Below are 11,545 nucleotides of genomic sequence, written 5' to 3' on the forward strand. Positions count from 1 at the left end.
ACAAAATGGGGAGGGGTTTATTTCTGGAGGATTGTGAATTCATCCCTGTACTTCTCAAAACAGGGTCCTGGACTCAGTCACCTGCTATGTGCTACAGAATCCACAGACCATTCTGCAGCTCAACTGGGCACGCGGGTATCTGTTGCAATTAGGGCTGTCCATTAATCTCAGTTAACTCACACGATTAACTCAAAAAAATTAATTGTGATTAAAAAAAATTAAGCACAATTAATCGTACTTATAACAATAGAATACCACTTGAAATTTATTAAATATTTTGGATGTTTTTCTACATTTTCAATATTAATTTCAATTACAGCACAGAATACAAAGTGCACAGTGCTCACTTTATATTATTATTTTGATTACAAATATGTGCACTATAAAAATGATAAACAAAAGAAATAGTATTTTTCAATTCACCTCATACAAGTACTGAAGTGCAATCTCTTTATCGTGAAAGTGTAATTTACAAATGCAGATTTTTTTTGGTTACATAACTGCACTCAAAAACAAAACAGTGTAAAACTTTAGAGCCTACAAGTCCACTCAGTACTACTTCTTGTTCAGCCAATCACTAAGACAAACAAGTTTGTTTACATTGATGGGAGATACTTCTGCCTGCTTCTTATTTACAATGTCACCTAAAAGTGAGAACAGGTGTTTGCATGGCACTTCTGTAGCCGGTGTTGCAAAGTATTTACATGCCAGATATGCTAAACATTCATATGCCCTTACGTGCTTCAGCTACCATTCCAGAGGACATGCTTCCATGCAGATGATGCTCATTAAAAAAAGAATGCGTCAATTAAATTTGTGACTGTACTGTATGTCACCTGTTCTGTTTTATCCACATTCTACCATATATTTCATGTTATAGCAGTCTCAGAATATGACCCAGCACATGTTCGTTTTAAGACCACTTTCACAATAGTTTTGACAAAATGCAAAGAAGGTACCGATGTGCGATTTCTAAAAATAGCTACAGCACTCAACCCAAGGTTTAAGAATCTGAAGTGCCATCCAAAAATTTAAGAGGAACGGGGTGTGAAGCATGCTTTTAGAAGTTTTAAAAGAGCAACACTCTGATGCGGAAACTACAGAACCCGAACCACCAAAAAAGAAAATCAGCCTTCTGCTGTTGGCATCTGACTCAGATGATGAAGATGAACATGCGTCAGTCCACACTGCTTTGGATCATTATCAAGCAGAAACCATCATCAGCATGGAAACATTTCCTCTGGAATGGTGGTTGAAGCATGAAGTGACACAGGAATCTTTAGCGCATCTGGCACATAAATATCTTGAGATGCCAGCTACAACAGTGCCATGCGAACGCCTGTTATCACTTTCAGGTGACATTGTAAACAAGAAGCAGGCAGCATTACCTCCTGCAAATTGTAACCAACCTTGTTTGTCTGAGTGATTGGCTGACCAAGAAGTAGGACTGAGTGGACTTGTAGGCTCTAAAGTTTTACATTGCATTCAAAAATAAAACAGGTTTTTTTGCTGTAAGTATGTAATTCTACATCTGTAAGTTCAACTTTCATGATAAAGAGATTGCACGACAGTACTTGTATGAGGTGAATTGAAAAATAGACTTTTTTTTGTTTTTTACAGTGCAAATATTTTAATCAAAATAATAATATAAAGTGCTCACTGTGCACTTTGTATTCTGTGTTGTAACTGAAATTAATATATTTGAAAATGTAGTAAACATCCAAAAATATTTAAAATAAATGGTATTCTATTGTTTAACAGTACGATTAATTGCGCAATTCATTTTTTTAATCACTTGACAGCGCTCATTGCAAGGTATGCTGTACAGAGCCATCGCAGCACGAAGTACAGGGGTCACTAGGGCTGGTCGAACAGGGGAGATGGCAAGTTGCATTTGGCTGCCTCCTTGCTCCTCGGGGACAAGTGCTGCCACTGCCCAAATTGTGCCACTTGCCCAGCAGGCTTCAACTTGTGCCTAAATGGAGCCACAGCAGACGTGACTGAAGATACTGTGGGGTGAAGACACCCCTGTTAGCATCACAAAGGCCTTTGGCAAGAGCAGCATTTCAGCAAGGGCCGAGGCTCAGACGACTGACTCAGGAAGAGGGTGCCAGGCACGGGGCCTACAGTGGAAGTCCCCCGGAGAGAAGAATGGGAGGATGCAGAGGGAGCAACGATGAACGGGTTGAGGAAATAGCAAGGGGAGAGTAAAATCAAAGCAGACCAGCAGTGATCCATGGGCACCCAGCCAGCAGTGCATGAGCACACGGGTAGAACAACATTTGGCCACAGCGGATTCCTCTCCTTGCCCAGCTGTCTCGCCTAGTTGCAGCAGTGGCACCTCTAACGCCCCAGAGCTGTGAACAGCCAAACACTGAGGCCATCAGGCACCTGCAAACACACGTCACTGGAAACTCACACCACCTTCATCTCCAAACACAGGCCCCGGGCGAGATAAAGGAGCCGTTCCAGCAACACAGAGAGCCTCTAGATATACATGTATACACACACACACACAGACACACACACAGACACACACACACACACACACACAGAGGCCTGGCACATCTCCTCCAGAAGACACTGGAGAGCAACAAACATCTCATCCAGCAGAAAGATCAACCTACTGCCTGTCATGACATTAAGTCATTAATCATAGAATCATAGGACTGGAAGGGACCTTGAAAAGTCATCCAGGCCAGATTCCTGCAGTCATGGCAGGTCTACATATTATCTAGCATCCTAGGGCAATTATTTCCCCTCAGGGCTCACCATCCTCGATGACCAACAACCGTTCATTGAGGGCACATCGGGAATACTGCATGCACCATAGCGGAGACTTTCTACAACAGAGACCCATGGAGATCCCAAGGTCTGACCGGATCAGAGAGGTTAGTGAAACCACACCTGCAAGAGCTGGAGTAAAGGAGATTAGGGTGGGAAGTGGGGGAGAGAGTGGGTGGCTTTGTAAGACTTCACACAGTCCGTACTGGACAGAGCAGAGAGGAGCTGTAATGCTAAGTCAGACCAGGCAGGTGGGAGTTTAAAGGGATTTCATGGGAATTTCTTGGCACAGAATAAAGCTGGTATATAGGACAGTCTGCTAAAGGCAGGAATGGGAGCAATGAGGAAGGACTCATGCACAGTTCAGGGAAGAAGAATTCATGCTGGGTGTATAACGCTGCCTGAACAATTAGGTGTGGGGAAGAAAGGAGGGAGGAACAGGTCTAGTGTTTCCCTGGCCTTCCTTACTTCTGAAGCCACCTACACTCCAGCCAAGTAAATTACACCCAGCTGGCCACAAAGAGCACCAATGTTATGAAGCCGACATCACAGGACTGTCAGAGTCTGATATGAATAAGGTTAGTTGCTAAGTCTCCCATCACCAGAGTAATGGGGGATGGTGCAGGTCAGGGGACCGAGCTGCAGTAAGAGGTGTGAAGGGGTGCAGGGCTGAGACTGCGGCAGGTCAGGACTGAGGGGCTTAGAATCATAGAATATCAGGGTTGGAAGGGACCTCAGGAGGTCATCTAGTCCAACCCCCTGCTCAAAGCAGGGCCAATCCCCAATTAAATCATCCCAGCTGGGGCTTTGTCAAGCCTGACCTTAAAAACTTCTAAGGAAGGAGATTCTACCACCTCCCTAGGTAACGCATTCCAGTGTTTCATCACCCTCCTAGTGAAAAAGTGTTTCCTAATATCCAACCTAAACCGCCCCCACTGCAACTTGAGACCATTACTCCTTGTTCTGTCCTCTTCTACCATTGAGAATAGTCTAGAACCATCCTCTTTGGAACCACCTCTCAGGTAGTTGAAAACAGCTATCAAATCCCCCCTCATTCTTCTCTTCTGCAGACTAAACAATCCCAGTTCCCTCAGCCTCTCCTCATAAGTCATGTGTTCCAGACCCCTAATCATTTTTGTTGCCCTTCGACAGACTCTCTCCAATTTATCCACATCCTTCTTGTAGTGCAGGGCCCAAAACTGGACACAGTACTCCAGATGAGGCCTCACCAATGTCGAATAGAGGGGAACGATCACGTCCCTTGATCTGCTGGCTATGCCCCTACTTATACATCCCAAAATGCCATTGGCCTTCTTGGCAACAAGGGCACACTGTTGACTCATATCCAGCTTCTTGTCCACTGTCACCCCTAGGTCCTTTTCTGCAGAACTGCTGCCTAGCCATTCGGTCCCTAGTCTGTAGCGGTGCATTGGGTTCTTCCATCCTAAGTGCAGGACCCTGCACTTATCCTTGTTGAACCTCATCAGATTTCTTTTGGCCCAATCCTCCAATTTGTGTAGGTCCCTCTGTATCCTATCCCTGCCCTCCAGCGTATCTACCACTCCACCTAGTTTAGTATCATCCGCAAATTTGCTGAGAGTGCAATCCATACCATCCTCCAGATCATTTATGAAGATATTGAACAAAACCGGCCCCAGGACCAACCTTTGGGGCACTCCACTTGATACCGGCTGCCAACTAGACATGGAGCCATTGATCACTACCCGTTGAGCCCGACAATCTAGCCAACTTTCTACCCACCTTATAGTGCATTCATCCAGCCCATATTTCTTTAACTTGCTGACAAGAATACTGTGGGAGACCGTGTCAAAAGTTTTGCTAAAGTCAAGAAACAATACATTCACTGCTTTCCCTTCATCCACAGAACCAGTAATCTCATCATAAAAGGCGATTAGATTAGTCAGGCATGACCTTCCCTTGGTGAATCCATGCTGACTGTTCCTGATCACTTTTCTCTCATGCAAGTGCTTCAGGATTGATTCCTTGAGGACCTGCTCCATGATTTTTCCGGGGACTGAGGTGAGGCTGACTGGCCTGTAGTTCCCAGGATCCTCCTTCTTCCCTTTTTTAAAGATTGGCACTACATTAGCCTTTTTCCAGTCATCTGGGACTTCCCCTGTTTGCCACGAATTTTCAAAGATAATGGCCAATGGCTCTGCAATCACAGCCACCAATTCCTTTAGCACTCTCGGGTGCAACGCGTCCGGCCCCATGGACTTGTGCACGTCCAGCTTTACTAAATAGTCCCTAACCACCTCTTTCTCCACAGAGGGCTGGCCACCTACTCCCCATGCTGTGATGCCCAGCGCAGCAGTCTGGGAGCTGACCTTGTTCATGAAGACAGAGGCAAAAAAAGCATTGAGTACATTAGCTTTTTCCACATCCTCTGTCACTAGGTTGCCTCCCTCATTCAGTAAGGGGCCCACACTTTCCTTGGCTTTCTTCTTGTTGCCAACATACCTGAAGAAACCCTTCTTGTTACTCTTAACATCTCTTGCTAGCTGCAGCTCCAGGTGCTATTTGGCGCTCCTGATTTCACTCCTACATGCCCGAGCAATATTTTTATACTCTTCCCTGGTCATTTGTCCAATCTTCCACATCTTGTAAGCTTCTTTTTTATGTTTAAGATCCGCAAGGATTTCACCGTTAAGCCAAGCTGGTCGCCTGCCGTATTTACTATTCTTTCGACACATCAGGATGGTTTGTCCCTGTAACCTCAATAGGGATTCCTTGAAATACAGCCAGCTCTCCTGGACTCCTTTCCCCTTCATGTTAGTCCCCCAGGGGATCCTACCCATCAGTTCCCTGAGGGAGTCGAAGTCTGCTTTCCTGAAGTCCAGGGTCCGTATTCTGCTGCTCTCCTTTCTTCCCTGTGTCAGGATCCTGAACTTAACCAACTCATGGTCACTGCCTCACAGATTCCCATCCACTTTTGCTTCCCCTACTAATTCTTCCCGGTTTGTGAGCAGCAGGTCAAGAAAAGCTCCCCCCCTAGTTGGCTCCTCTAGCACTTGCACCAGGAAATTGTCCCCTACATTTTCCAAAAACTTCCTGGATTGTCTATTCACCGCTGTATTGCTCTCCCAGCAGATATCAGGAAGATTAAAGTCACCAATGAGAACCAGGGCGTGTGATCTAGTAGCTTCTGCGAGTTGCCGGAAGAAAGCCTCATCCACCTCATCCCCCTGGTCCAGTGGTCTATAGCAGACTCCCACCACTACATCACTCTTGTTGCTTCAGCAGAGTGTGTGGGTGGGGGGGGGGGGCTGTGCTGCAGATTAGGAATCAGATCTGAGGGCAGAACGTACAGCGCCTTACTGTTCTGGGCCTCGTCAAAGCTTGTGCTCTCAGTCCCAGATTTGCAGACACTGAGGCTCACCCCAGCTTTAGGAATATGGCTGTAGAAGTCCTAGTCATGGGGGGTTCGAGTCAGAGCAGGGAGGGAGCTCACCCACTGATGAGATGAGAGAATTGCTGCATCAGCCACTGCTCCCCCAGACCAGTTATGTAGGGGATAGCTGCAGGGAGTGAAACTCCCACAGGACAAGATATTTTATAAAGAACCCAGTCAAACTCTTTGTGGCAGAAGTGAGGTGGCTCGGTAATAATTAATGAACAGTGTATGTTAACCTGGTTATTGGGATGTTTACTGGAGGGCTATATCGGGTTCAAACACCAGTGTTGTTGGGAAACAAGCAGGACGACAGAACAAAGGCTCAAGACAAAACACCTCTCAGCACACACTTGTGGTTGTTACAGGACAATGGCAGAGTTGTTGGCCATGAAGAGACTGGCTCAACCTGCCAAGGAGCCCACCAAACTGATTTTGGACCGCAGGGCCTAAATGCCTGGGAACTGAAAACACAAAGGAACTCTCACAGAATAGCAGTGACTCTCTCACAGGATAGTAGGGCTCTAGGTAAGATAGAGATGCATGTATGTAGACTACATTGTTTTAAAATCCTTTTCTCTAAATGTTTTATTCCTACTGTTCAGATTAAACAATACTTTGGTCTGGTTTGCAGACCCCCTGGTTAGTCAAGTCACCAGAGATCAGAGACCCCTGCAGGGCAGAAATGTAGGGGCTGAGCCCAGTCGGACCTGCTGGGCAAGCACAGTCAATAGGCAGAGTGCTGTAGCCCGGGGCCCGGTCTAAGTGTGGGAGATTCATGGGATTCCAGGCCAGGAGAAGAAGGCCCAAAGTCCTGAGACCTGAGGGGTTGAACTCAGAATCCATGAAGGGGACAGAGGTTAAGTCCAGAACACGTCTCAGCAGAGATGGGCCCTTGACTGCATCGGTAGGAGGAACGGGCAGTTCCAGCCCTCAGAATCTTCAGGGCTCTTGGCAGCTGGATGGGTCACCTGTCACTACCCTGGTGACCAGACCACTTCAGCTCAGGATGGCAGATCAAACCCTGCTTAGGGAGGGGATGTCAAAACTGTTCTTACCAGAGGGGCTGAGCAACTGAAATTCTCACAGCTGCTCAACAGACCACAGATCCCTAATGCAGTCACAGGGCAGAAACCAAACTCGGGGCACCTAAAAGGAAGTCTGTAGTCTCTTCCTGCCCAGGTCCCAGGGATGCTCAGCCTAGCTTTAAACTGTACCCACAGTGGGCAAACTCCTGGGTACCCCACTCCATTGCAGGTAATGTATATAGCAGGCAGAGATGCTAACAACAGACAAGTACAGAGTGGATACATCACAAACAATGCAGCAGCTTAAAAAGACACTCTGTGGAGACACAGGCATGCACACTGAAATACACAAAGATCCACAGACAATAGCCACCAGGTACACATGCACTAACAGGGATGTATTCCCTTAACACCACATGTTCCTACATTAAAGGCAGGCTGCATGGACACAATTATACACACAAATTTCTCATTCGCATATGCACGATCACTAAATAATACGCATATAGATTATATACAGGAAACACAAATAATGACACTTATGCAGCAAGCAGAGGAGATGAGCGCATGAATGCATGCATGCATGCAATGTATTATAAACTGAAGTTCTTTGTCTACAAAGAACACAGATATACCAACATACAACAGAGGGGCAATGATATACACACACACCACACACCCCCATCATAGTCATACAGAGTACAATACATCTGGTATATGTATGCATCTAGCTATGCATGACGAGTAGATTCATAGACTTTAAGGTCAGAAGGGATCATCATGATCTAGTCTGACCTCCTGCACATTGCAGGCCACAGAACCTCACCCACTCCTGTAATGGACCCCTAACCTCTGGCTGAGTTACTGAAGTCCTCAAACTGGAATTTAAAGAATTCATGCTGGGTTAGAGAGAGAATTCAAGTTCCAGAGAATTCATGCTGGGTTACAGGATTCAAGTTACAGAGAATCCACCATTTACACTAGTTTAAACCAGCAAACGACCCATGTCTCATGCTGCAAAGGAAGACGAAACCCCCCCAGGGTCTCTGCTGATCTGACCCCGGGGGAAATTCCTTCCCAACCCCAGGAACACACACAGGTCAGTCCTGTAGCCACTAGACACATGCATGTCTGTATGAAATATACACATGCACACTGTGAGATGGGGAAACAATCACATATAGGACACTCCCAGGCCAGAGCTGAACAAGCCCTTTTACTTACTAATCAGACGTCCGGCGCGGCGTCTAGTGACAAAACTCAGCCTCAGAGCAGCTTTTGCTATCACAAGCAATTTGCTCCAGTTGGCTCAGCCTCTCCGGTGCAGTGCCATCTGAACCAGTCGCTCGCCTCCAAGTTCCCGTCTCAGTGCAGAAGGTGGATTCAGCAAACCACACACAAACTTCTGTTATCTCCAGGGGCAACCAGGAGTTGACTGGGGACTCATCACCCCAATAATTTTAAGCAGCTTCTAGGACTGAACTAATTTAGGATTTTAACTCCAATACTGATATTGAAAAGAAACAGCTCTGTCCCTGTTCCAAGGTGCTGCCTTTCGTCTGGGCTCAGGAGCTCGGCTAGTAGACCATGGGGCAAGGCTGTAGCTTATAGCCAAGAAATGAAGTAAACTTTCAGATGAAAGGGGATGGGGCAGCCGGTGCCCTCAACAGTAGTGAAAGAGTCTCCGAGCTGGTCTCTCTCTCCCCACTGCTATAGCGTGTGCATCCCCTACATGGCCCCAAAGCACCAGGTGTACTTCACAGGCGTTAATCACAGATGGCTTTGTGTCTGGGGAATGAAAGGGGAGGAGTGATAAAAGCTCTTCCCCCCCTCCTTCTGATACCACTGGGCTGGGACTGCTCTGCTTCCCAACAAATTCCCACTCGCCCTCCATTTGGGTCTAGCTGAGTCCCCACCTGCCTGGAAAGAATACAGGGGTATCCATTTCTTCCTTTCCCTTGCCCTCCCATTATGGGAGGCAGGCACTTCACAAAGCAGTCAAGAAATAGTGTGGTGGGACAGAATAGCCATCCGTCACACCTCCCTAGCAATTCTGGTCTGAGGATCTCCAAGCACTTCACAAACCTTCATGAATTAACGCGCCCAGCTGCTCTGTGCCTCACAAGGATGTTAAGTGACTCACCCACTAGTTCCGAGACCTGAAGAAGAGCTCTGTGTAAGCTCAAAAGCTTGTCTCTCTCCCCAGCAGAAGTTGGTCCAATGAAATATGACCTCCCTCACCTTGTCACACTGAGCCACTGGCATTCAGAGACTGGGATGATGAGGGCTACAGAATAAACTGGGAGAGTCAGGACTAGAACCCAAGTCCGCACAGCGCCTCCTCCTGGCTTTAATCTATATGGCACGGGATACCGCAATCAGCCATAACACTAATATTTTTATTTCCATTGTGTCCATGCCATGCCACGGCTGTCACTCGGCCTGAAAACAGCAGGAAAAGGCCAATATTTTAATAGCATATGCCTCCATCACCACTTTGGACCAGCACCTACCCAGCAGTCAGAGAGCAGGAAGTAAAATCTGAAACACAAGATTACCAGGGAAGCGAACAGGGTCGGTGTGGAGATCATCAGGAGGGCAGAATTACGTGGGAGACATTTTTCATGAGGCCATCTTTTCAGGGGGTATTAAAGCTTTTCAAAGGCCATTGTAATGAGAGACAGTGGGGGCGGGAGGGAATACTCCATTTGCAACTCAGAGCATCTACAGCCCTGAGGTTTATACAAAAAGGGGTATTGTATCCGATCCCCAATTATGTTAAAACAGCTGTAAGGTGTAGTGGCTAATTACTTGGCTAGATCAGTTGGTTACCACCTCCTACAGAAGTCTCATAATATTTGGTGTTTCTCTAAAAGTCCTAGGCTCTGGTGTTGTGTGATTACATGCAAAGTCTCAGCCTACACTGAAAACAAAAAAGTTTCTAGCCCTTATGGTTGCAGAGCAAACGTTGAAAATGTGAATCCTAAAGGCTGAAAACCCAAAAGGCAAATGAAAAGAATCCAAAGTGTACTATAATTATTCTCAAATCTTATGATTTTGGGGGCCTCATTAATGGTTTCTGCATGTCTCAAGTGCTAGATGGCAAGAGTGCTAAATTTATGCCTTTGCCCATCACGCCTGCCTCAAGCTGGCCCCGGCTGGCAGTTCCATCAACAATTGCCTCAGTGCCAATCCCACTATCCCACAAAGCAGAGTTGGGCTCAGGGGTTTGAATGGGGCGAGCACCAGCTAACCATGCTTAACATCTAAATTCTGGTCTCATGCCAAAGGCTCTTTACCTGGCACCGGAGAAGAGCTTGAGCAGCTGAGACCTGCCCCTCCACCCAACTCATTTCATGAGTGAAGGAACACAGCGCTGCAACAGAAACATGCTAGCAGTTAAGCCCCCATTTTTGCCACCCCTTGCTCTTAGATTGCCCTGGTTTTTAGTACCCTGTGGCGCAGGAGTCTCACATATGAACAGCGAAGATGCCCTTGGGACCACAAAGGAGAAATCTGATGCTCCTCCCCTTTATGCCAGCACGGTGAAGGAGAGAGACAAGGAGATGCAGACCCCAGACCAAGCCCACAGACACCTAGCAGAGCTCCATGGGAACTCCAGGGGCCTGTTTGTTTCCATTCCTGTGGGTCGTGGCCAAGCAACTGCCCTGAGCACCTCTGTCACACAACCCGCTTCAAATTTCCCCTTACCAGCCTCCCCAGGGAAGCATCATTACAGACTGGGAAACTGAGGCACAAGGGTTAAGTGACTCACTTGAGGCCACTGTGGGAATTGTGCTGCCAACTTCCCAAAAACCAGGGACAGTCTCTTTTTGCCTCAGAAAAGCTGCCTCCATTCAAGGACTCAGGAGCTTATCCTGGCCAGTGGAAGCTTACCAGATGCCCATGGTTCCCTGGCAAATCATTATAGAAAAAGGTCAGCAAGAACAGCAGAACAGGACTTACCTTAACAGACCCAACAGTCGCTTATCCAGTCTGGTTTCCTGTCTCTGATGGAAAGGATGCCCCAAGGAGAAGGGGGCTGCTCCTCACCTGGAATGCCTTTGCTTGCACTGACCAGAGGATGTTTGGATTCTGATGTCAGCCCTGTTCCGCAGCCTGACAGGAATCAGGTGTTGTCCCCAGTGTGCATAGAATTCTTCTTTGAGCCAAACTAGTCTAACATGCATTTTGTTAACTTGAACTGGAGCAGCAAAACAAAGAAAACAAATGCTTCATTTTCCAGCTTTGTGGGTGATAGAACTAAAAGTGAAGATTATAATGCCAGACATGGATGGCCTTAAACCATTTGCCTCAGGAA

Source organism: Eretmochelys imbricata, chromosome 9 (assembly GCF_965152235.1).
Source record: "Eretmochelys imbricata isolate rEreImb1 chromosome 9, rEreImb1.hap1, whole genome shotgun sequence".
Classification (NCBI taxonomy): domain Eukaryota; kingdom Metazoa; phylum Chordata; order Testudines; family Cheloniidae; genus Eretmochelys; species Eretmochelys imbricata.